The sequence below is a fragment of the Pelophylax lessonae genome (assembly GCF_965119305.1).
Source record: "Pelophylax lessonae genome assembly, chromosome: 12".
Lineage (NCBI taxonomy): Eukaryota > Metazoa > Chordata > Amphibia > Anura > Ranidae > Pelophylax > Pelophylax lessonae.
The window spans coordinates 101,043,341-101,066,441 of NC_138779.1; the positions used below are offsets into that span (position 1 = coordinate 101,043,341).

A 23,101-nucleotide genomic window follows, 5' to 3' on the forward strand; every position below is an offset into this window, starting at 1 on the left:
TTATGATGCTGCCATCTTAGGAATGTTTGAACTATTCAGGGAAGTGATGAAGAACATAGAGAATACACAGAGCTACTAAAATGAAGGAAACAAAATTAACTTTCATTTCGTAAAAACTCCCCCCTCACCAAAAAAAAAGAAGAATTATGTAGAGTACCCTGTGTGTTTACTGAGATTGCTAGTAAGCATTTGCAATTTATAATGAACTCTTTGTCATTAACATAGTTACACACAGTTCTGATAGTAAGGCTTAAAAAAAAAAAAAAAAATTGTTATACTTACCTGCTCTGTGCAATGGTTTTGCACAGAGAAGCTCTGATCCTCCTCCTCTGGGGTTCCCCTGCCAGAAAATGCTATGGGGGCACTCATGAATAGCTTGATCCTGAGCCAGCTCGTAGAGCGTGGCTTGGCCCCACCCCAGTTCCCTTGTCACTGGCCGTGATCGACAGCAGTGGGAACCAATGGCCAATGAGGGGGGGAATCGAGATCGCAGCATCTGGGGGTCCCCTTGTTAAAGAGGGCTTTAAGGCTCCTGATAAGCCCCCTGCCTGCAGACCACCAAAACCACACGCCAGGGATGTGGGGGAAGAGGCCCTTGTCTCCAAAGCAAGCCCCCATGTAGAGGGCATGTGGCCTGGTATGGTTCAAAAAGGGAGGTGGGGAAAATTATTGTGGGTGGGGCTCCCCTCAAAATCAATACTAGACCCGAAGGGTCTGGAATGCATTGGGGGGGGGGGCCCCATGCTGAGTTTTTCCCCGATTTTTTTTTTTTTGTTATTGCTGGCAATTTTTCCTTTTACATTAAGTGGTCAGCAGGAAAGTCCGCTGACAGCAGATGACTCATCGATTGTTAAGGATGTGGCGGCTGCCCGCCCACCCCTTATCAACCAGCTACTCACAGTTCGTCAAAGGGAAGAAGAAAAAATGCAAAACGCATGAAAACTGCATGCGAATACACATCAAAATTGCGTGTTCTAAAACCCAAAAAGTCCAACCAAAAGATCCCGCGCATAGATTTGCACCTAGGGTCAAGGGGTACAATTATTGTATCCTCACCCAAAAAAAAAAACCCTGCAGGACAAAAAAGGCATAATGAGCTAGTGTGCATCACGTACTAGCTCGTTATGAAATACTTGCCTTAAAACGAAGCCCCGACACGGTCGCCCAGATACCGCTGAGGGATTTGTCGTGTTCCCTCTGTGTCTCTTTCGGGATCGACGGCTCCGGCGCTGTGAGTGGCCGGAGCCGCAAGGACGTCACTCCCGCGCATGCGCGTGGGAGTCACTTTCCGGCAAGGAGCCGGCAGAGAGCTCTGAAGGTCCGCCAGACCTTCAGAGCGCATGCGCTGCTGGTTTCAGGTTTAGAAGTTATTACATTTTACCTACAGGTAAGCCTTATAGTCTTACCTGTAGGTAAAGGTAAAAAAGCGACGATACTCCTGCTTTAATCTCTCGAAGGTTTGCCCCTTTTTAATATGTGAATATTGTGCTAGTAGCTGCATCTTGGTATTGCATGCTATTGCAAAGTCTGATCTACAAGCCCCCAGATCCTTGTCCATCACAGATTGTCTCCTGGAGAAGACCCTTCTAAGGTGTAATTTGCATGTGTATTTTTGGCACCCATTGCCAAGTGCATACATTTCTCAATAGTAACACCATATGGTTTCATTCAAAATGAGGTTGAAAATGCAATTATGTAGAATATAGATCAGCATCCATGTACAGTAACCCAAAGTAACCCAATCCCAAAGCTCTACCTGATTTCATATTGCGTGTGTAGGGAGGGGGAACCATATTAAACTTCTCTCCTTCAAAAACGCAATTCCAAGAGTCAGCTAATTGGGCCCAGAGTCTGCCGACTCCTAGAGCTTCCTATGGGCTTTTTCTGTTGTGTGCTGGTGATAGGGACAGCACCTTTTTTAATTTTTTTAACTTTATTGAAATGTCACAAAGTCTCTCAGGTCGGAGGTGTGCAGACAGATGGAGACTTTGGGTTAGCTCAGACATGCCAAGTTTCTACACACCTTTCCACACTGTTGCGGTGTCAACAAGGCACATAGTAAACTATTATTTCTATGTTCACTTGCAAAGACCTGCTTTGATCAGGTGCAGAAAAATGCAGGTCTCCGCGTGAACAAGCTCTCATTGAAACCAACGCACTCCCTGTGTGGTCAATATCTTATCTCAATAGTGGTTAAGAAGAGAGGTAGAGTGATCACAGTCAGAAAGCAAACATTTGACTTGTGAATAATCTACAAAAAAAAAAAAAAACACATAGAAAGGCAAGCATGTAAAAAATGTGATGGCCACATCAAAAATTACGATAAAAATAAAAATTAATTTTGAAATTAAAATCGTGCAAACAAAAACGTGTGTAGTTTATTTCTAGAGGCTGACCCCTCTCGGAACAGGTTACAGTATTCCTGGATACAGCTGAATGTAAATGTTTATTTAGGGTAAGGGGAGAGAACGATGGGACACTTTAATCCAGGAATACACACAGCAGTTAAGCTACAGAGAGTATTTTTGTCTTTGAAAAAAATACATCACATGGAGCAGACGCTGAGGAGATGGCAAGACACCTTGTTGTTTCAGCAGCTCTGAATTGACCCCGTTGACCCCCAAATCCATGAACGGAGGTGACTTAGTGTGTGAAACTTTATCAGGAAACCATGCTTGCCAGCAACTTCCAGCCTAGCTGAAACACAATATATACAAGCCAGAGAAGGAGGCCGAGCAGCCCTAGGAGGAGGCTGGCTCTCTCTCTCCAGAAGGGAGTAGGTCAATGGAATGGTGTATCCAGGAGGGAGAAGAGAGGTGAGGAAGAATCTGGCTGGATTCCATCGGGGAAGGGGGGAGGGGAAGATTCTGTGAACTCCCAAACTTTGCTTGACTAATATTTCAGCATTGTTCAGAGACTGCATGCATCCAGTAACACTTCAGCTCCTGGGCACTTACTGCAGATTAATGAGGCATTGTTCCTGTAGTTCAAAAAAACGAAATTACAGTCACGGTTTTTGTTTTTTATTCAGTAGCAATGTGTTTTACACTTCCCATACCACCACATGTGTTATATTTACTTAATATGCATTAAGGCTAGGTTCAGTGTATTGGGTTTGGTGCGTGCCACGTTCATGCAGGTACAGCAGCCTGTTCATTTGATTGGGCTGCTGTTCCTGGGGCAAACACAGGGCACCTTCTCAAAACTGCAGCTGCACATGGTGATGAGATAACATGGTGCTTTTGCAAGAGGAGTTTCATGCACCTGAAAACATGCTGCTCTGCACCCCCCACCTCAAAGCACTTTGTCCCCATGGTAATGAGGACAAGGGCCTCTTCCTGACAACCCTGGGCGGTGGTTGTGGGGGTCTGCGGGCAAGGGGATTATTGGAATCTGGACGCCCTCTGTAACAAGGGGGCCTGTCAGATTCCGGACCCCCTCCCTATGTGAATGGGTATGGGGTACATTGTACCCCTACCCATTCACCCCATAAAAAGGCAGTGTATGTAAATTATGACAGGAGACGTTTTGAGAAGTCCTTTATTAAAAATCTTCCTCTGGTCTTCTTCCTTCAGTCCTCCTCAGACAAGGTCTCCGGTGATTAGGCCGTCTCCGGTCTATGCAGCTTGTAATATAGCCATTAGGGGTGTGGCCTCCTGGTGATGTCACCCGGAGGCCAAGCCCCTAATGGCTATATAACAAGCTGCATAGACTGGAATCGGCATAATCACCGAAGTCCTCGTCAAAGGAGGACCGGAGGAGAGAAGACCAAAGACCAGAGGGGAGAAGACCAGAGGGGAGAAGACCAAAGTAGAATAAACGACTTCTCAAAACGTCTCCTGTCATTTACATACACTGCCTTTTATGGGGTGAATGGGTAGGGGAACAATGTACATAGGGAGGGGGTACGGGATTTGGGTGGCCCCCCCTTGTTACGGGGGGCGTCCAGATTTCAAAAAGCCCCCTGCCTCATCAACATGGGGACAAGGTGCTTTGGGGTGGGGGATGCAGAGCTCCCCCTGCCCCAAAGCACCCACCCCCCCATGTTGAGGGTGTGTGGCTTGGTATGGTCCGGCAGGGGGGGGGCGCTGGCTCATCCCCTCCCCTTTCCTGACCTGCCAGACTGAATGCTCAAATAAGGGTCTGGTATGGATTTTGGGGGGACCCTCAAAATCCATACCAGACCCGAAGGGCCTGGTTTAGAACCTAAGTGGGACTCCCACGCCATTTTTTTCCCCCATTTTGGCGTGGACTTCCCCCTCAAGATCCTCAGAGCGCAAGTTGGATCATTCTAATGAGACTTGTGATGCGAACCATTGATTTTCACATAAAAAAAAAAAAAAACGTATAACGTGGATCAGCCTTTAGCACACACAGGCTTTTAGGAGCTCCAAGTGGCATAGGCGTTTTTTAAGCTGCAAAAAAAACCCAGGGCCTGTGCGTTCTGATGACCAGCGTCAGAGCTGTAAAAACGTCTGACGCTGGTCATCAGAACACACAGGCCCTGGGTTTTTTTTGCAGCTTAAAAAACGCCTATGCCACTTGGAGCTCCTAAAAGCCTGTGTGTGCTTGAGGCCATAGAACATGGAGGGGCGTTTAAGCTGCAAAAAAAAAAAAAAAAAAAAGTCTGACGCTCCTTTAAGCAGCTGCAAAAACGCCCTGTGTGCATTGGGCCAAAGAATGAAATGATACATTGTAAAGCATTGTGTTTATAGTCATCTCGCAGCCTTAGCAATGTTGATAAACATTTGCTGGAGGCTCTTTTTTTTTTAATGTTATTTTTTTGACAGCTGTGAGTGAGCAAAGAACAGCTCTGTATGAATCAAGGAAATGCCGTTTAAGATCGTGTGGAGGGGTGATTATTTGTGCAGCTCTACCATATGTATTGATTGCAGTACGCTTTCCATCTAGTGGCAGGTGGCTGTCCACGCTGCTCACCACCACGAGGCGACAGACGCCTTCCGGTGTCTACACACCCTTTTGAGCCAATGGACATGGCGTGCAGGTGCAGCGTTAATTGCGTCGCACTTGGGCCACACATGGGAGGACACCCCATAGGGTCTTAATCTCACAGACCACCTGATCCATATGGAGGACTTTACACATGTAGCCACATCTCTACACTATTGTGAGGTCAGTATTCATATTTTTGACACTTGCACTTACCACCCTGGTTCATCTTCGTTTTTTTTTTTTTTTTTTTTTTTTTTTTACACCTACACACTCCTCTACCATTCTTTCACTCTCACTTGTTATCCCCTTTGGCACTACGTTTCAAATTTTTGGTCACCTCTCTTTTGCCTCTATTTTTTTCACTTTCTTTCCGCCCATACATCCATGTCTCTGCTGCACCATTTTGGTAGTTTACAGATAATTCAATCTCCCGGCTACCATTACCTTGTGATTCAGTATTTTATTTGTACTCCAACATACTTACACAGATCTGCTCCAGCAGTACACATGGATATCTATGGACATTCTTCCACATTTACTGGTTTCACCTTTTCTTCTTCCACCACTTTTTCTTTCCTTTATTTGCCCACTTTCCATGTTTCTGCTGTACCAGTTTAGCATTTCAAATACTCCCCTCTCTCTGCTATCATTTTGTGATGCAGTATTCCACTTGTACTCTAATATACTTATACATACTTGTTCCAGCAATACACATGGACACCAATGGACATCTTTCCACTATTCACGGGTTTCCTATGTCCCCCACATGTTCCCCATTGGGATGTTTTTTTACCCCACACCTCCCACCACTGCCTCAGGATCACAGTGTTATTTCATTCATCTTGGCTTGATTTGTAAGTATGGATTTTCCACACAGGGTTCTTCATGAGTCTTTATACTCCATTAGACATTATGATGTATACTTCTATACTTGACAATTATATGTACCTTTCAGATACGTCCAAGCATCTACTCCTGAAGAAGTGAGCTGCGTTTTCACAAAACGTGTTGAGTTTTAAGATGCTTTATTTCCATCATATACTGTTTTACTATACTTACAAGCATGTACATACTTATATATATATATATATATATATACATACATACATACATATACACACACACACACACACACACACTTACATGACGATTGTTCTACTTTCAATACATTTACTAATTTAATTACATACATAGTGGGCCTGTGTGTTCACCTCAACCAAAGTCCCAGGGCATTCCTTTTTTGTATATTGACATAGGGATGGAGGTGCATCACTGGCAGCACCGGACCTTTTTTATCCTTTTTGTACCGTATGTATTGCCTGGTTCTAACTCTAGTCTATGAGAGCCTCTGAATTGGAGCATTTTTAGCAAAGGATAAAATTAGGGGCAGGCCATTCCCCAGTGATGGAAGGACCAACACAAGTCCAGCAGAGCACAATGACAGATGAAGGCATCCAATATGCCCCCACACCAAATCAAAAAAGGTTAGTCACCCCAATTTGTAACTAGCTTTTTTTTTTTTTTTTTTAGAGTAAGGTGCATGTGGAAGGGCTTTGCCCTTGTGGCCTACTCATATCCTCATGTCACAAACAAAACCTGTGAAGGGACAAGTGAAGTATGACGGTTTAACAGATCTGTATAAATGTAATAACCAAAAACATTGAGTACAAATATTTTTTCAGAATATTTTGAACAAGGGGACAATAAAAAAAAAAAAAAAAAAAAAAAAAAAAAAAAAAGATTCTGTTTGCCCCTTGTCGCTGGAGATATTATAGATCAAGCTGGCAGCCACAGTAGACATTAGCAGCAACTGGCCAGTATCATAAGACAACAGACGTTTTGACAAGTGTCAGTAGCCCCTTTGTGTCTGAGTGCACTGTCTACATCTTTGAGGCCTATAACCAGGACCAAGAGTGTGTGGGAGAGATCGTGCCAAGAACAAGGACCCTTTAACAATGGAAAGAATGTCCTCCACCTACAAATCTGAAGAGTCAGAGTTCATACCGGGGAAACAATGAATGTCCTATTCATGGCGACACAAGAAAGGTCAGCACCCGCCACTGGTACACTGAACTCTTCTGCATGCTACAGTAACATCTATTCACTCTTTTCTCCTATTAAATTATATCTATGGTCTAGAACAAATCAACATCACAGGCTTCCATTCTGTGTTTTTGCACCATGTCAGAAAGATTCTAGAAGATATTTGAGCTATTTGCGAAAAATTACACTTATGGAAAATGCTTTATGAAATAGAATCTGAACTGTACACAGGACTTATCGACTGAGCTATCACTGCACAAACCACGAATGAGTGAGGACGTGCCGATAACCCTAGGTTAACACTTGAGCTTACTAGAAGAAATTGCAAAAAAAAAAAAAAAAAAAATATGCATGTTAAGGTGTTCTTACTGAATACTGTAGGAACCTCTGCCATAGAATACTGTAGGAACCTCTGCCATAAAGAAGCTCATGTACTTTTTAAAGCTTCAAGCGGCATGGCACTCAGGTTGGAACAAGCAACATTAAAAACGGGAAACTTGAGGTTGACCTTTGAAGCACTTTAGCAAACAAGCTTCAAATTGCTCAGGTGTGAACTGGACAAAATGTTATAAATATGTGCTTGTTTCTATGTAAAATTATTATTTTTATTGCCCCATACACAAAAGTAATTGGTGCAAAAGCATCTTTGTTATGGTGCTTCACTAACTGTGTAAGGCACCCCCCCCCCCCCCCCCCCAATTCACACTTGAGCATTTTTTTGCCGTTTCCCTATACCTGCCTACACGGAATCCCATTATTTCTAATGGTCACTGTTCACGCTGGTATGCTCAAAAAGTACACAGGTACAAGTCTTCCGATTCATGAACATTCCTTGTTGCCAATCAAAAATATTTAGCAGGTCCAAGGTGGTAAAAATCTGAAATAAACGAGTGCACAGCGTTAGCCCCAGTTCAAACTGGTGTGACAAACGCTTTGACTTTGAGAGCACGTGTCCCATGGCCTGTATAAATCAATTACCTACGAGAGCCGTCTGAACTGGTCAGACTTGTGTCAGTCAGACTTTGGAAAAGGTTCCTGCACTACTTTAGTCCTTTGAATATCATTGAAGTGGTATCAGCATCTTAACTGATCCAACTTGTGACATGCGACTTGGGCTCAGAGGCAATGCTAGACCTGCATCTCAAATCAGATCCTGTTCATTAAATCCCCATCAGTAGTATGGGTGGACACCTACCTGCTGATAGTGTGCTCTGCCCTTCCTGCTACAGAAGGTGTCTGGCTCCATAGGATTAAGGTTGCATGTTCCAGGTTTCAAAAAACGCTGCCTTGGTAAAACTGGAAGGGATGTCACTCGCTGCACCTGCAAGTGACACAACCAGAAGTGTGGTACCACACATCCACTCATACCTCTACCAAGATGGCGCCAGTCAGACGTCCCATGAGCAAGGCACTGCCATCTTGGTCCACCATGTTCTCCAGATCACAGCAGGTCGGAGCCAGTGCCTGGAGGAAAAACAGCAAGTGACCCTCGGCCTCCTGGCCCTGCAGCAATGAGTGACACTCAGGGCGCCATCGATTGAATGCGTGCAGATGGGGGCACGGTTGCTTACCCCCCAGTGGGAGCGAAACCTCAGGCAAAAAAGGAGGGGTTCTCTAGTTGCCCCCGTCCTGAAGTCGCCTAACCTCTCTAGAGGCCAGCCGAAGTGCCGGGAGAACAAAGCCACCATATCAGGGACTTCATTCCTCAACTGGATCGGATTGTCCAGAGACTGCAGAGTCTTGTTCCATTTGGCCAGAATCTCCCTTGCAGGGACCTCGTATGGAACTGTGCAAATGGAACTGCCTTGAAGGTAGACCCCATCAGGCCCAGCACCTGCATGCAAATCCAGAGGGATGACCATCTGCTGGACACCAGGAGAAGAAATGCAGCCTGCAATTTCTGGAGTGGTCTAGAGGAAGGAGCAGTCTGGCTAAGGCTGAGTCCAGAGTCAGGCCCAGATAGTCCAGCTTTGTGGACGGAACCAGAGCAGACTTCTGAAAATTCAGAATCCAGCAAAACTCCCGCAGAGTTCATATTGTGATCTCCAGGTTTTCCACATAGCAGTAGGAGACTCCGCTCACAGAAGGAGATCGTCCATGTAGCTCACCAACGCAATCCCCCATTGGCGTAACAAAGCTAGCACCGGGCGAACACTTTTGTGAAGACCAGAGGAGCAGAGGTGAGACCGAAGAGTAATGCCATAAACTGATAATGCTCTTCTCCCAATGCAAAGAGGAGAAAACGCTGGTGACTGGCACATATTGGAATGTGGTAGAGCATCCTTGAGCTTGATAGAAGCAAGGAAATCCCCAAAGCAGGGATGCCACCACTGTACGAATGGATCCCATTTGGAACTTCTGCACCCTCACAAAGCAGTTCAGCATCTTGAGGTCCAGGATTGGAAGCACGTTGCCTTCCTTCAGGGGAACTGTAAACAGGTTTGACTAAAAACCCTGAAAATGTCCAAAGTCGGAACCGAGACAATCACTACTTGAAGCAACAGGTCTTGTACCACCCCAAACAGACCCTGTAAGCAGTCTGTGGACAGACGCAAGTTGGAAGGAAAGAACCTTGCCGGGGGACAAGAGCGAAACTCAATCTTGTATCTGGACCAAATTACTTTGTGGACCCACTTGTCTTGTATCAGGGAAGTCCAAGGGTCCAGAAACCAGCAAAGACGTCCCTCCACTCTTGATATGGGTGAGGGCACAGCTTCATACTGAAGAAGCCTTGTCTGTGGGTCTGGAGAAGCCCACTCTTGGTCTGGCAGACCAGGTTCATGTGGATCCTCCAGAGGAAGCCTTGAAAGCCTTTAAGCCCTCAAGCCCTTACCAGTCGACCCTGAGGGACAAAAAAAAAAAAAAAACTTGAGCCGAGAAGGAAGGTCCATGTCTACGAAGAGGTTCCTTGCCCTTAGTAGCCTGTGGAAGAAAAGGTACTCTTCTCCCTCGCCCCACCCACCCCCGTGAGACCTTTTTATAATGTCATCCAGGGTAGCTCCAAACAGGCGATCTCCTTGAAAGGGAAGATCTGTCAAGGACTTTTAGGAGTCTGGTCCATAGACCAGCATTTGAGCCAAAAAAGACACACTGAAGGACCACTGCCAAAACAGAAAACTGCCCCACTAGGGGAGCCCCATACAAAGGAGACATCCCAGATAGGTGCAGCCCCTGGACCAGCTGGGTCCACCAGTTTAGCAAAGGCATGGGGGAGCTGTTCTCCCTCCAGGTCATGGTGTCAATGCTTAGCCCACTCGGTCAGAGTTTGCGACACCAGGACAATGGTGAATATCGGCCTCAGTGCCGAACCAGCCAGAGTATAAATATTGAGGGCCACAGCCTCTGCCTTCCTGTCAGCCGGATCCTTAAAGGCCAGGGACACATCAACTGGAATCATTGTTGCCTTGTTCAATCTGGAAACCACCACCGGTAGAACAGTCCACTTCTTAATAAAGGGACTCCTCATAGGGGTAACGCCTGGTAAAGCGCTTAGGGACACCAAGGGGACACTTTGGTCGTCCCCACTCTTTAGCGACAATTCTGTCAAATTAGGCGGAGAAAGGAAACGCCTTTGCCGCTCTGGATGGCTTGTGAGTGACAAAGGGAACCTGCGCCTCGCAGCTGCATCCTCCATCTTCAAGGTCTCACACATAGATACAATCAGTGCTTTCATCTGCGCCTTTTCGTGCGGTCTGAGGTCTGTGCGTGCTCGCTGACCAGACTGGAGTGACCACTGGATCTAGATTATCCAGCCCGTTGCCCAGTCTGGCAGTTGATTGTAGATTTCACAGGAAAAAAACACAGAAGAAAAAAAGTCTGTGAGGGACCTTCACTTCCTTTTCTTTCTTTGGTCTATCACTGACCTCATTTGGCATCACATTGACCCCACCAGGGGCCACACTCGCACCTACGTTACACTATATGGGTACAACCTTTCCTGCATTCTAGATTGGTAGGTACCCATTGATACCTCGAATGTTTTTTTGATATAACGTGTGATCTTCGATGACGTGTAATTTTAATGTTATCTTTCACCAACAGAAACAATATTAACGTATGCAATCTCCTTATAATACACCCCTGATGAAGGGACATGAACCTGAAATGCATCGGGTGTTATGGAGACAACATGCACATATGACGTTCAATACAACCAGGATGTGTAATTTTATATTTATGTGAATTGTTTTTTTTTTCTTTAAATGTTGTCAATATTGTATGTTACTTAAATTTTAACATGATTTAATAAATGTATATAATTTGTATTACATTGGTGCCTTGCTTGCCTATAAAGTCCCAATTTCTAGGGGGGAATCGCTTAATTTAGGTCCTTACTCCTGACTAGGCAGGAAAAAAAAAAAAAAAAAACCTATAGCAAGGAGAGGGAGAAAACCCCCTGGGACTGCCCATAGGCATAGCCAGACATTTTTTTCTGCCTAGTGTCCCACTCCTGTAGGGAGGCAGTATAACACCATGGTTAAGAATATCAGGACCTGTATCAGTCAATGAATGAAAGAGAAAAAAAAGGTATTTAGAGGCATCAACTTAAACATTAACAATGTGCATTATGGCTAGATAAGAGGGGCTGGCACTGAATTTATTGTTTAAGGTTAAAACCACCTTAATGAGGGAAATACATTAAAAAGGTAAAAAGAACACCCACCGCCTTTAAAACCACTTTAATTTTTGTTGAGAATTGATGTGTCCCTTTGTAAGAATCAATGGTGCTACCACAATTTAGCAGCTTGTCCAGCTAGAAACCAAAGTAACAGGATAGCGCAGAGGCACAAAAAGGCCAAATATATAGCAGCAAGCACAGGCCGAATAGTGTAGAGGGAAAACATCAATACAATTTACTGCAGAAGAAAACTGCAGGTCAATCCAATCTACACCAACATTGTGGACGGAGGAGATCTAAAGAAGCCACCACTTGACAGAAGGACAAAGTTCAATACATTTTATATGGCAACCCTTGATCACTCATCCCTTGAACTTGGTCACCCCTGTTCTACAACAGATGCAGAGGTTAGAGGGCTTGCGCCATGCGGTCTTACTGAAGCAACAGGTTTCCAAGAGCATAAAGAAAGCGGAGACCGTTCGATTCTGGATTTAATTAGCTGCTCATGAACATAGAAGGCAAGTAGCTTTTTTTTTTTTTCATGAAAGTAAGAAAAACATTCCAAAAATTGTGAAGGGGATATTTGGAATCTGACTTAAGTTATTTTGTCCTGAGATCGAAAAAAATTAAAACTGTTCTCTTGGTAATAACTGGGGAAGCCTTTTAAAATAGATTTTCTCTTTATTGAACTGCCTTGATGTTTACCTACACTAAAAATTGTTCAATAACACATTGTAACAAAAAAAAAAAATCTATAGCAGATGAACCAGAATATAATGGTTTAGGGTATTTCTTTGTTTGCAAAAAAGTATGTACATAGAAATTTCTTCTGAAAAGATTACCTCTCTGTCATTCCTATCTAGCCCCTGAAGTACTGCCTAACTTATTGACCTGGAACAAGTACGTAGATGGTCTGTATTATAATCTACTGTATATGAAAAAAAAAAAAATTGAGATGCAAGTTTTTTTGTTTGTACAGCACTAGAACTTAGTTGGCCATATAGATTCCTCCATCCACGCTGTCAGAATACCCCAACAGGGTCCAATTGGATGCACTCACTGTTCAGCCAACAATTGTGACTTGTCAAGCAGTGTGGGGTCGATAGGAATACGTGGAAATTGGAGCCACACCTAGCATCTTTGAATTGTGCGATTAGCATGGGCAGACAGACCCTCTGCAGTCCATTTGTTAGAAATTTGGGAATGATGAAGTTCGTGTGATGGCTGCTCTGTATCATCCATAAAGCAGAACACTAAAAATCTGCACTGGCGGCTAAAATTTTGGCAGTGCATGTAACTAAGCTGGTGAGGATTCTGAAAACTTAGGATTCACTTTACAACTTTACAAGTTGAAAACCAGAGAGAACGGTTACTTATTTTGATACATTAAATACAATCATCAAACCACAAACAAAAAAACAAAAAATACAACACTGCAAAAACTATCACCAAAAAGATACTTTTGGGTAAATATTACAACATCTAATGTGCAATCCCTGAAATTGCACTTTTGTTTTCGGATAAAGCTAAACTCTGGACAAATATTTAAAAAAAAAAAAAAAAAAAGTAAATGAATGCAGTTCTGTAATCATTAAAAAATAAAATTAAAAGCCTAGGGTTTAGGCATGGCAATTTTTACATCAATACATTGGACCAAACTTGGACCAGTAGCTATCTACCATATCTGTGGAATCCCACTGGAAGTCATGCCAGAGATTTCCACTAGCATTCTCCTTCCGGTTCAAGAAGGCTGCCATGCTCCATTATGAACTCAGGAGGACAGCTGCCTGGCCCAGGAGCCAAGAGAACACTGCATTTTCTCAAAAAATTGAGGTGAAAATTGCGACCTCAACACCCTGCCTCGCCACCTTGTTCAATAAGAGAATGCTTAGCACCAGGGCTGGCCCAAGACATTGTGCTGCCTGGGTCCAAGAATAAAATAATTAAATTCTACGCCTCCCCAAATAAAAAAAATCATGCCCACCGCATCCATTATTTTATAGAAATATAAAATTTTGAAATTATATATTCCGTTTTCTTCCATAACTCCCCACTTGACTGGTCCAACAAACACCCACTGTCTGTCCTCAGTGCTCCTGAGTCTGCTGCATCCACCGCCCTGGAAGATCAAGCCTGCCCTGCTTGAGATGGAGTGCTCTGATGTCATTGTGCACACCATGATCACGTGACTGACGTTTCCTGGAGGAGACACTCCGCCTCCTCATACTCATCAGTTTGCACTACGGGCGGCAGTATGAGATGGGGAAATGCCGTAAAGCGCCACAAACTGATGACACACAAAACTGCTGGAAAAAAAAAAACTGCTGGAAAAAAAAAAAAAACTGCACTGCTGGAAAAAAAAAAAAACCTTGGGAGTCAATTTTCTGCCCCTCTCCAAGAGCTGCCTGGGTCCAATGAACCCAGCGGGACCCATGGTAGAGCTGGCCCTGCTTAGCATGAAGGAGGTTGTTGGCCATCAGACTGACATCTAGTGGTAGAATAAAAGTACTGCAGAGAAAATCTCTGGACTGAAGGTGAATATTGCAGCAAAAGCTGGTTTTGACACTTTAATTTTTACTAGATCAGTGGTTCTCAACTCCGGTCCCCAGGACCCACTAACAGGCCAGGTTTGCAAGATAACTAAAATACATCACAGGTGATATAATTTGCTGCTCAGTGATTGCAGTACTCTAGTCTGCATCTCCCCAAGGTGATACTTAAAATCTGGCCTGTTAGTGGGTCCTGAGGACTGGAGTTGAGAACCACTGTACTAGATAGTCCTTTTTCTTGTTTTTGGATGGAGTCCCACTTTAAGTCTTCAGTTTTGAATAAACCACAAACAGGTTACCCTTTGACCTGAAAATTCTAGAACTACACTTCTTTATCATGGCTTTTCCTTGGTCATTCAGTGAGCACACACCTAACAGTTACTGAATGACCTGAATTTTATTGCCGAGCTCTCGGACAAGCAAATATTGTCAAATATAAGAGGCATGTGTATTCTTACCTAAAAATCTTGCAATTCTTCAAGATCTGTGCCACAATCCAGTGTAAAACAGGAGCTTACTGTAAAAAAGTCTGGTCACTGCTACTGTCTATCCTTGTGCAGGATCACTGGTCTTGCATCTGTCCCTCCCTGTGTACTTATTTCCAGAGAGTTTGTAGTAGGTGGACCAACTGAGCCCCCTTAACAACTCCGCCCAGGCTATGTTAAACAGCAATGTCGTCACTACTTTACAAGGTAATAACTGGGTTTGTATAGGAATTCGGTGCATGCAAGATGAATTTATATCCCTTGTGGCTACTGTAATAAAATTATATATATAAATATATATATATATATATATATATATATATATATATATATATATATATATATATATATATATATATATATATATATATATACACACATACATACACACACACACACATTATATATATATATATATATATATATATATATATATATATATATATATATATATATATATATATATATATATAAATTAAAAAAACTTTAATGAACATTTTTGTGCCCAGTTCAGTTTCAAAAAGTGATACTAAAAAGGAACATGAGAGCAATGCTTAAAAAAATAAAGATTTTGGGTGGGGTCCTACTTTAAAATATACTTGCTACCCATATATTCACCTTGTCTGTTCATCATAAAAAGAATGCTAAATGCTAAGTACATCACTGAGAAATGAAGTCCATCAGACTTCTGGTAGATTCAAATTGTTCGTCATTTATAGGAATGGAGTTCTGCAGACTTTCTAGAAAGGTCATAAGAACATTGATTTGTCCCTAGACCCCAGCCTTATACACATATACATTTCACAATACCGCAGGGGAACACAAGTTATCTAAAACACCTCTGTGTGAGGAGCTGGAAAACTGATCAGTCAGAGAAATATTGAAGTCCAAGAAGTTCCGAGCAAAACAACAGCTGTTTTCTAACCAAAACTATTCTCAATCTGCACATAAAATATAAGATGGAAAACTGCGTGATCATGTGCACAGGTCTGCTATATATATTCACAAGGCGATGACTGTCTGGTGTACAATATCATCCATCATCCATAGAAAACTATTAGCTGTTTTCTGAATGACATTGAAACTGAATCCATTTTCAAATGTTAGCTATAAATTCATATAGATTAATGCAGAACAAATTAATGCATCTCTAACTATTCACACGTCATTTATGGATTTTTTAATTCCAAGCGGAGTGTGCACATGAGTTTGTTTCAGTATCAGCCTTTTGCAGTCCCTGTATAGGAGAGCTGGAGTATGAAAGCAGCAAAAGAGACAATCAATGTGCTGATCAAAAACATGCAGATATAAGGAGAAAGCAGAGATGAACTTATCACTGTGCAAGTTCTCCTTTCATTGCTAATGACAGATTGGGGCAAGTCCAGGATTACATGGGCTCAGAGGAAGTGAGCTTAAATGATGCTGGCCACCAGACCAAGGACATCTAGTGGCAGAAACAAAGTACAGCAGGGAAAAGCTTTGAGTTGAAGAAGGTGATGACTACAGAAAAAGCTGGTTTTGTTATTTTATTTTTTTAATGGGCTTTATCTTTTTATGTTGTATTTCTTGGCTGGGGCTCTGCTTCACAAGAGAACTTCAATTTCTCAAAAGTTGAAAGGAGAATTATAGCCAAAGCTCTTTTGGCTATACTTCTAAGGATCACAGGAGTACAGTTCATTCTGCAATCCTGGGACCCGTTTTCAGCTGACAGTGGGCTAAAGCCCACTGTTAGCTGACGTCACCTAGCCAGTCCTGGACTTTACAACTGGGATCCACCAAGAATCCTGGACTGGCAAGTGGCTCAGCCTCTCAGCATGCAGCTGGGGAGACAACCAGCCGCTCCCTACCCTCTCCATGGCACAGTACTTCAGTCAGTGAGCTGCTGACTACCAGTTCCCGACTCTCTACTCAGAGCGGAGGGGGGAGAACTGCGCGATCAGTGATGTTTGATCACTCAGTTCTTAGGGTCAAGACAGTGGAGGGGGGGCCCTTGTTGTCGCTGGGATCAGTGCTGCAGCCATATAGGGGAGTATAATTTTTTTTTGTATTCCAGCACTTCTCTTTTAAACATTTTGAAATCTGCTGCAGATCTGTAGTTATTTTCAGTTTTACTGGTCATGTTACCAAATCCCAATACAGGACAGCTGTTTACATCCTTCTACAAAGATAAAGACAGCAAATACAAGCACCGGATCTCTGTGACCTTTACCCTTGCAATCTTTTTTTTCATTTGGTTGCTTTAGTTTGATCACAATTCACTGAATTTCTAAGTTCTTTTGAAATCACATGGAAAGTGAGAAACCGATGACTTAAAGTATGGCCATTGGAAAAGGAGATCAGAAGGAGAATTCCCCTACTTAAGAAAGTCTAACTGGCTCTTGACAGGTGTGCAGCTAGTTGTAGTCTATTTCAGTAGCACAGCCGTTTATGACTTGGCCTTTTCCTCTCCTCATCTCCCCTTTATCATTACTTCCCACTCTTTCCATCTGTAGCTGTGACGGACAGCGAGTGGAATGTGTGTCCTGCCTTTCGCCATGGGAACTATCCTCACCTACTTCTGGAGAGTGAGCAAATCACAGGGAAGCACAGCAGATGACTATCTGCTTAGCCTGGACCATTGTTGCTTATTGGAATACAGTACAATACAGTTTAAAATCAAGTGTACAAAATTGGTACAAAATTAACCGCTTCCATACAGAGCAGTTAGACCCCCTTCCTGCCCAGACCAATTTTCAGCTTTCAGCACTCTCACACTTTGAATGACAATTGCTCAGTCATGCTACACTGTAACCAAACAAAATTTTTATCATTTTTTTCACACAAATAGAGCTTTCTTTTGGTGGTATTTGATCACAACAACTGGGGTTTTTTTTTTTCGTGATATATGCAAAAAAAGAGCAAAAATTTTGAAAAAAACACACTTTTTTTTAGTTTCAATTATGAAATTTTGCAGAAAATAAATTTTTCTTCATACATTTGGGCCAAAATGTATACTGCTACATGTCTCTGGTAAAATTAACCCAAATTAGTGTATATTATTTAGTCTGTGTGAAAGTTATTGAGTCTAGAAGCTATGGTACCAATTACTGAAAATTGATCACACCAGATGTACTGACTGCCTATCTCCTTTCTTGAGGCCCTGAAATGTCAGGACAGTACAAATACCGACCAAATTACCCCTTTTTGTAAAGTAGACAGTCCAAGGTATTTAGTAAGAGGCATGGTGAGTTTTTTGAAGTTGTAATTTTTTCCCACAATTCTTGGGAAAATGAAGAAACATTTTTTTTTTCTTTTTTTTCCCCACAAAGTTGTCAATTTATAAGCTATTTCTAACACATAGCATGTACACAGCAAAAATTACACCCAAAAATACATTCTGCTACTCCTTCCGAGTATGGCGATACCACATGTGTGAGACTTTTACACAGCCTGGCCACAAAAAGAGACTCCACGTCCAAGAAGCACCTTCAGGCGTTCTAGGAGCATAAATACACATAAAACTTTCTTACTACCTATCACACTTTTCAAGGCCCTAGAGCACCAATACAATGGAAAAGTCCACAAAATGACCCCATTTTGGAAAGCAAACACTCCAACGTATATTCTATGAGGCATTATGGGTCGTTTGAACATATTTTTTTCCACAGGTTTTTGGAAAATGTGGGAAAAAAATGAAAACTTTTTTTTTTTACACAAAGTTGTCAATTTATAGGATATTCCTAACACATAGCATGTACACAGCAAAAATGACACCCCAAAATACATTCTGCCACTCCTCCTGAGTATGGCAATACCACATGTGTGAGACTTTCACAGCCTAGCCATATAGAGGGGCCTAACATCCAAGGAGCATCATCATGCATCCTAGCCACTTGCCTAGGCCTATTTTTGACATTTGGTGTTTACAAGCTAAAATCAGTTGTTTTGCTAGAAAACTGCTTAGAACCCCCAAACATTATATATTTTTTTTAGCAGAGACCCTAGAGAATAAAATGGAGATTATTGCAATATTTTTTATCACACCGTATTTGCGTAGCGGTCTTCCAAACGCAATTTTTTTGGAAAAAATTCACTTTTTTTAATTAAAAAATAAGAAACCAGTAAAGTTAGCCCAATTTTTTTCCATAATGTGAAAGATAATGTTACGCCGAGTAAATAGATACCCAACATGTCATGTTTCAAAATTGCGCACGCTCACGGAATGGTGACAAACTTTGGTACTTAAAAATCCCCATAGGCGACAATTTAAAAATTTCTACAGGTTGCCATCTTTGAGTTACAGAGGAGGTCTAGGGCTCAAATTATTCCCCTTGCTCTAACGATCGCGGCGATACCTCACATGTGTGGTTTGAACACCGTTTACATATGTGGGCGGGGTTTCTGTATGCATTCGCTTCTGCGCGCGAGCTAACGGGGACAGGGCGCTTTAATTTTTTTTTTTTTTTTTTTTTTACTACTATTTATTTTATTTATTATTTTTTATTTTTACACCGTTTAAAAAAAAAAAAAAATTGATCATTTTTATTTCTATTAAAAATATTCCTCGTAATAGAAATAGGCACGACAGGACCTCTTTTTTGTGAGATCTGGGGTCAAAAAGTCTTCAGATCTCACAAGTACACTAAAAGATAGAAAAAAAAAAAATTATAATATAAAATGAAAAAAAAAAAAAAAGGACCTTTAAACCGGTTGCTAGGCAACAACATTTTCCGTAGCTCCGGTCCTCCAAGACCATAGAGTCAAGTGAGGGCAAGCTTGCCCTCACTCGACATCCTGTCTGTGAGGATTCAGGACCGGATCTTTTTCCCCGCTGCCGGCGGGTCCGGTAAGCGGGGAAAAGGACCGGAACGCGTCGGGAGGGGGGGGGGCGCCTCTTCCGCCATCCCGGAAGGGTGACCCCACAGCGAATCCGCCGCTGGGACCCCCCTTATCGGAAAGCCAACCGTCCACCGTTTAAAAAAATACCAGGGTTATGGCAGCTATCTGCTGCCATAACACCGGTATTTAGGTTTAAACGGAGGACGTATATAAACCTTTTTGGACTTGGACATGGTGGCTGTATGAAGGGTGACAGGTACTCGGGTACTTTGTTGGGCAGGTGACAGGTACTCTGGTACTGATGAGCAGGTGGCAGGTACTCTGGTACTCCGATAGGCAGGTGACAGGTACTCGGGTACTCTGATGGGCAGGTGACAGGCAGGTGATAGGTACTGATGAGTAGTACTCACTGACTGATAGGTGATAGGTGATACTGTACTGATGGGTACTGATGATCAGTACTGATACGTGATAGGTACTGATGAGTACTGATGAGTAGTGATGGGTACTGATGAGCAGGCGGCAAGTACTTGGGTACTTCAGGCGTCAGGTACTCTGATGAGCAGGTGGAAGGTACTCGGGTACTCTGATGATGGGTACTCCGTTGACAGGTACTCAAAGTACCCGAGTACCCGTCATCAGAGTACCCGTCATCAGAGTACCCGAGTACCCGTCATCAGAGTACCCGAGTACCTGTCATCAGAGTACCCGAGTACCTGTCATCAGAGTACCCGAGTACCTGTCATCAGAGTACCCGAGTACCTGTCATCAGAGTATCCGGCATCAGAGTACCTGAGTACCCGAATACCTGTCACCAGCCCATCAGAGTACCCAAGTACCTGTCATCTGAGTACCTGATGGACAGGTACTCGGGTACTTTGATGGGCTAGTGACAGGTGCTCTTTATTGGGGGGGGGGGGCAATCAGTGTGTTTAGGGTGCACTGTAGTTGGTAACTAGCTGTTACCGCAATCTCCTCCTCACACAGGATCAGTGTGTGAGGAGGAGAACACGGTGACAGCTAGTTACCGTGTTCTCTGTTGACATTTGTGACCGGCTGTGATTGGACACAGCCGGTCACGTGGTAAAGAGCCAATTTCATTGGCTCTTTACCTAGATCAGGGATCGACTCTGTCCGAGGGACGAGCCTCGTCCCCGATCGCTGCTCTGCGCGCCCCCGGGGGCGCGCATTGCAGAGAGAACGAGCGTCTCGTGCTGGAGCCGCTCATGTGATCGGCTGTGATTGACACAGCCGATCACGTGGTAAACAGCCAATTTCTATTGGCTGTTTACCTTGATCAGGGATGGGCTATGTCCGAGGGACGAGCCTCATCCCTGATCGTGCCGCTGCGCGCCGCCGGGGGCGCGCAGTAGCAGCTAGAACGGGCCGACGTCATATGACGGCGGCCCGGATCTAGACAACCACTTTGCCGACGTCATTTTACATGACTCGGTATGGAAGTGGTTAAATTTTATTGCTTCCTTCAATGGCAGGTCAGACTAGTCCTGCAATTGAGAAACGCGGGCCTGTTTTTTCCTTCTATATAAACAAGACAAAAGGGCACTCTCACAAGGGCAGAGGTAAAAACAGGGGATTGAACTGCTATCTGACCGCCCATCCAAACTGTTACATCCTTGTCTGGTTGTATTGTATATAATAAAAAAATAAAAAAAAGAGCTCACACACACACACACAGCTTTTCAGCATATCCCAAGTAGTGAAAGAAGCCCAAATTTTTCACTTGTTAAAATGATGGTCGCCAAGATCAGTTTTCCAAACATGGCTACTTGCACATTGGATGCTCTTCCCCTGAGCATCAAATCCTGGTGTTTGCCAAGTCCAACGGGTTGGTTTTTTTTACTATTCAAAAGCAAACTCACCCATCCATCCATTCTTCTCCCCATGCTTTATTTTGCTGAGAAATCACTTTAACCCCCCCCCAGAATTTCTGGCCACAGTCATCTTGAGTAAGGGCAGATGATTGATGAAGTAGCATCTACTTCCTGGAATCCATCTCCCCTTTAGCTCAGGCATTCGGGCAGGAAGGTTACTTAGCTGCGAAAACCCCTCCTGAGGTCTCCTGGGATGTATGACACTTGCATAGGCCTGGAAACCAGAAAGTAACTAAAATATATAAATACACACAAAATTAAAAAAAAGTTTAAAATAAATAAATATTATATATATATATAAATATTATATATATATATATATATATATATATATATATATATATATATATAATGGGTAAAGGCCCGTACACACGTACCGATCGTCGGCATACAAACGTCGGTGGACGAAGGATCTGCCGATTGTACGCGTGTTAGTATGGTGCCTCCGACAGATGTCTGCGCACAATCCGCGGACAAAAGTCTTTCGTGCAAACATGAAAATATTTGTATGCCGACACCAGAACGGACGATTGTTCGCCTGTCAGTACACAATTCGGCCGACAGACCGCAGATTTGCAAGACTGGGCATGCTCAGAAAATAGAAAACACAGGGAAAGTTAACCATTACATGACATCACTTCTGCAGTCGGCGGACAAAATTCTTGTGCTGTCCTTGTGCTGTCTTTGCACTTTTCAGCAGACACCGACATCCCGGGGAGAAAAGAGGAACATTTGTAAGCCGACCATCGGTACGTGTGTACGGGGCTTTACTCTATCATCCTTTGCAGCATTACATCCCAGTGTGTGCAGGGTTTGCGTGTCAGACATAAGACACAAGCTAAACTTATAAACACTGAAGTGTCTCTCTAGTCACTTGTAATGTGGGAGGTTATGGGTAAAGCACTTCCTGTTATTGGGAATTGTAGACCGAAAAAACAACAGACATATTTCCCATTATCTATTTTTTTTTTCATTATAGAAGTCAGAGGAATGGTATAGAATATTTTAAAAAGCAAGGAATGGATGGATCTCGCCTGGTTTCAGATTTTTTAAATCATCAGCCATTGTTTTTTTTTTTTAAACCAGCCAAAACCAAGCTTTTTGTTATGGTGTGTTCTGATCTGTGTTCTGATCTGGAGTATCGGCTTACACTCAAACTAAATGAAAAATTTCAATATTACAGGTTCGCTTTAAATTCAGATTGAGATCGCATTAACCACAACTTAAACACCCAAGTATCAGACAGTCCTTTGTAAACTAGCTGTTAGTCTGGTACTTGTTATAAATCACCCACAGTTTATAACAATTAGAATGCCAGCACTTGGCTCAATATACTGGAAGGGTGTGCCAGGATCTCCAACGTATTGTCTGCATGTTGCGAAAGGTTCTAACGGCGTATTGCAGGATATAGCAGCGCTCATAGAAGATATGTGCTGTGCTTCAAGCCATTTCATCTTCTGAAAAGTAATTAGTAAAAGTAGTAGCATACTACAATAAATCCAATTGTTTGAAACACAATGACGTGATGAGGTGATGGCCTCCTTTCTTCTTAGTCTCTCCCTCTTTAAACTCTCAGCAGAAACTAGAAGTGTGACTTTATTGTGCTTATTCATGGATGAGAGCAGTGCTTTGATCATAGATCACAGTCTGGGGAAAACATTTATCAAAATCACGTGGTTGCTCTTGGTAATGCTGCACCTTTCCCTTCCCATCTGCTTTATCCATCACTTCTTCTCTCTAAAC

The 23,101-nt window shown here is 43.0% G+C and overlaps 1 protein-coding gene across 1 annotated transcript in view; it reads right to left on the minus strand.

Annotated features, from left to right (window-relative positions):
* LOC309568645 (pleckstrin homology domain-containing family A member 7-like) overlaps positions 1-23,101 on the minus strand; it is a 130,583-nt gene that overhangs the window by 56,317 nt on the left and 51,165 nt on the right. The window lies entirely within an intron of this gene.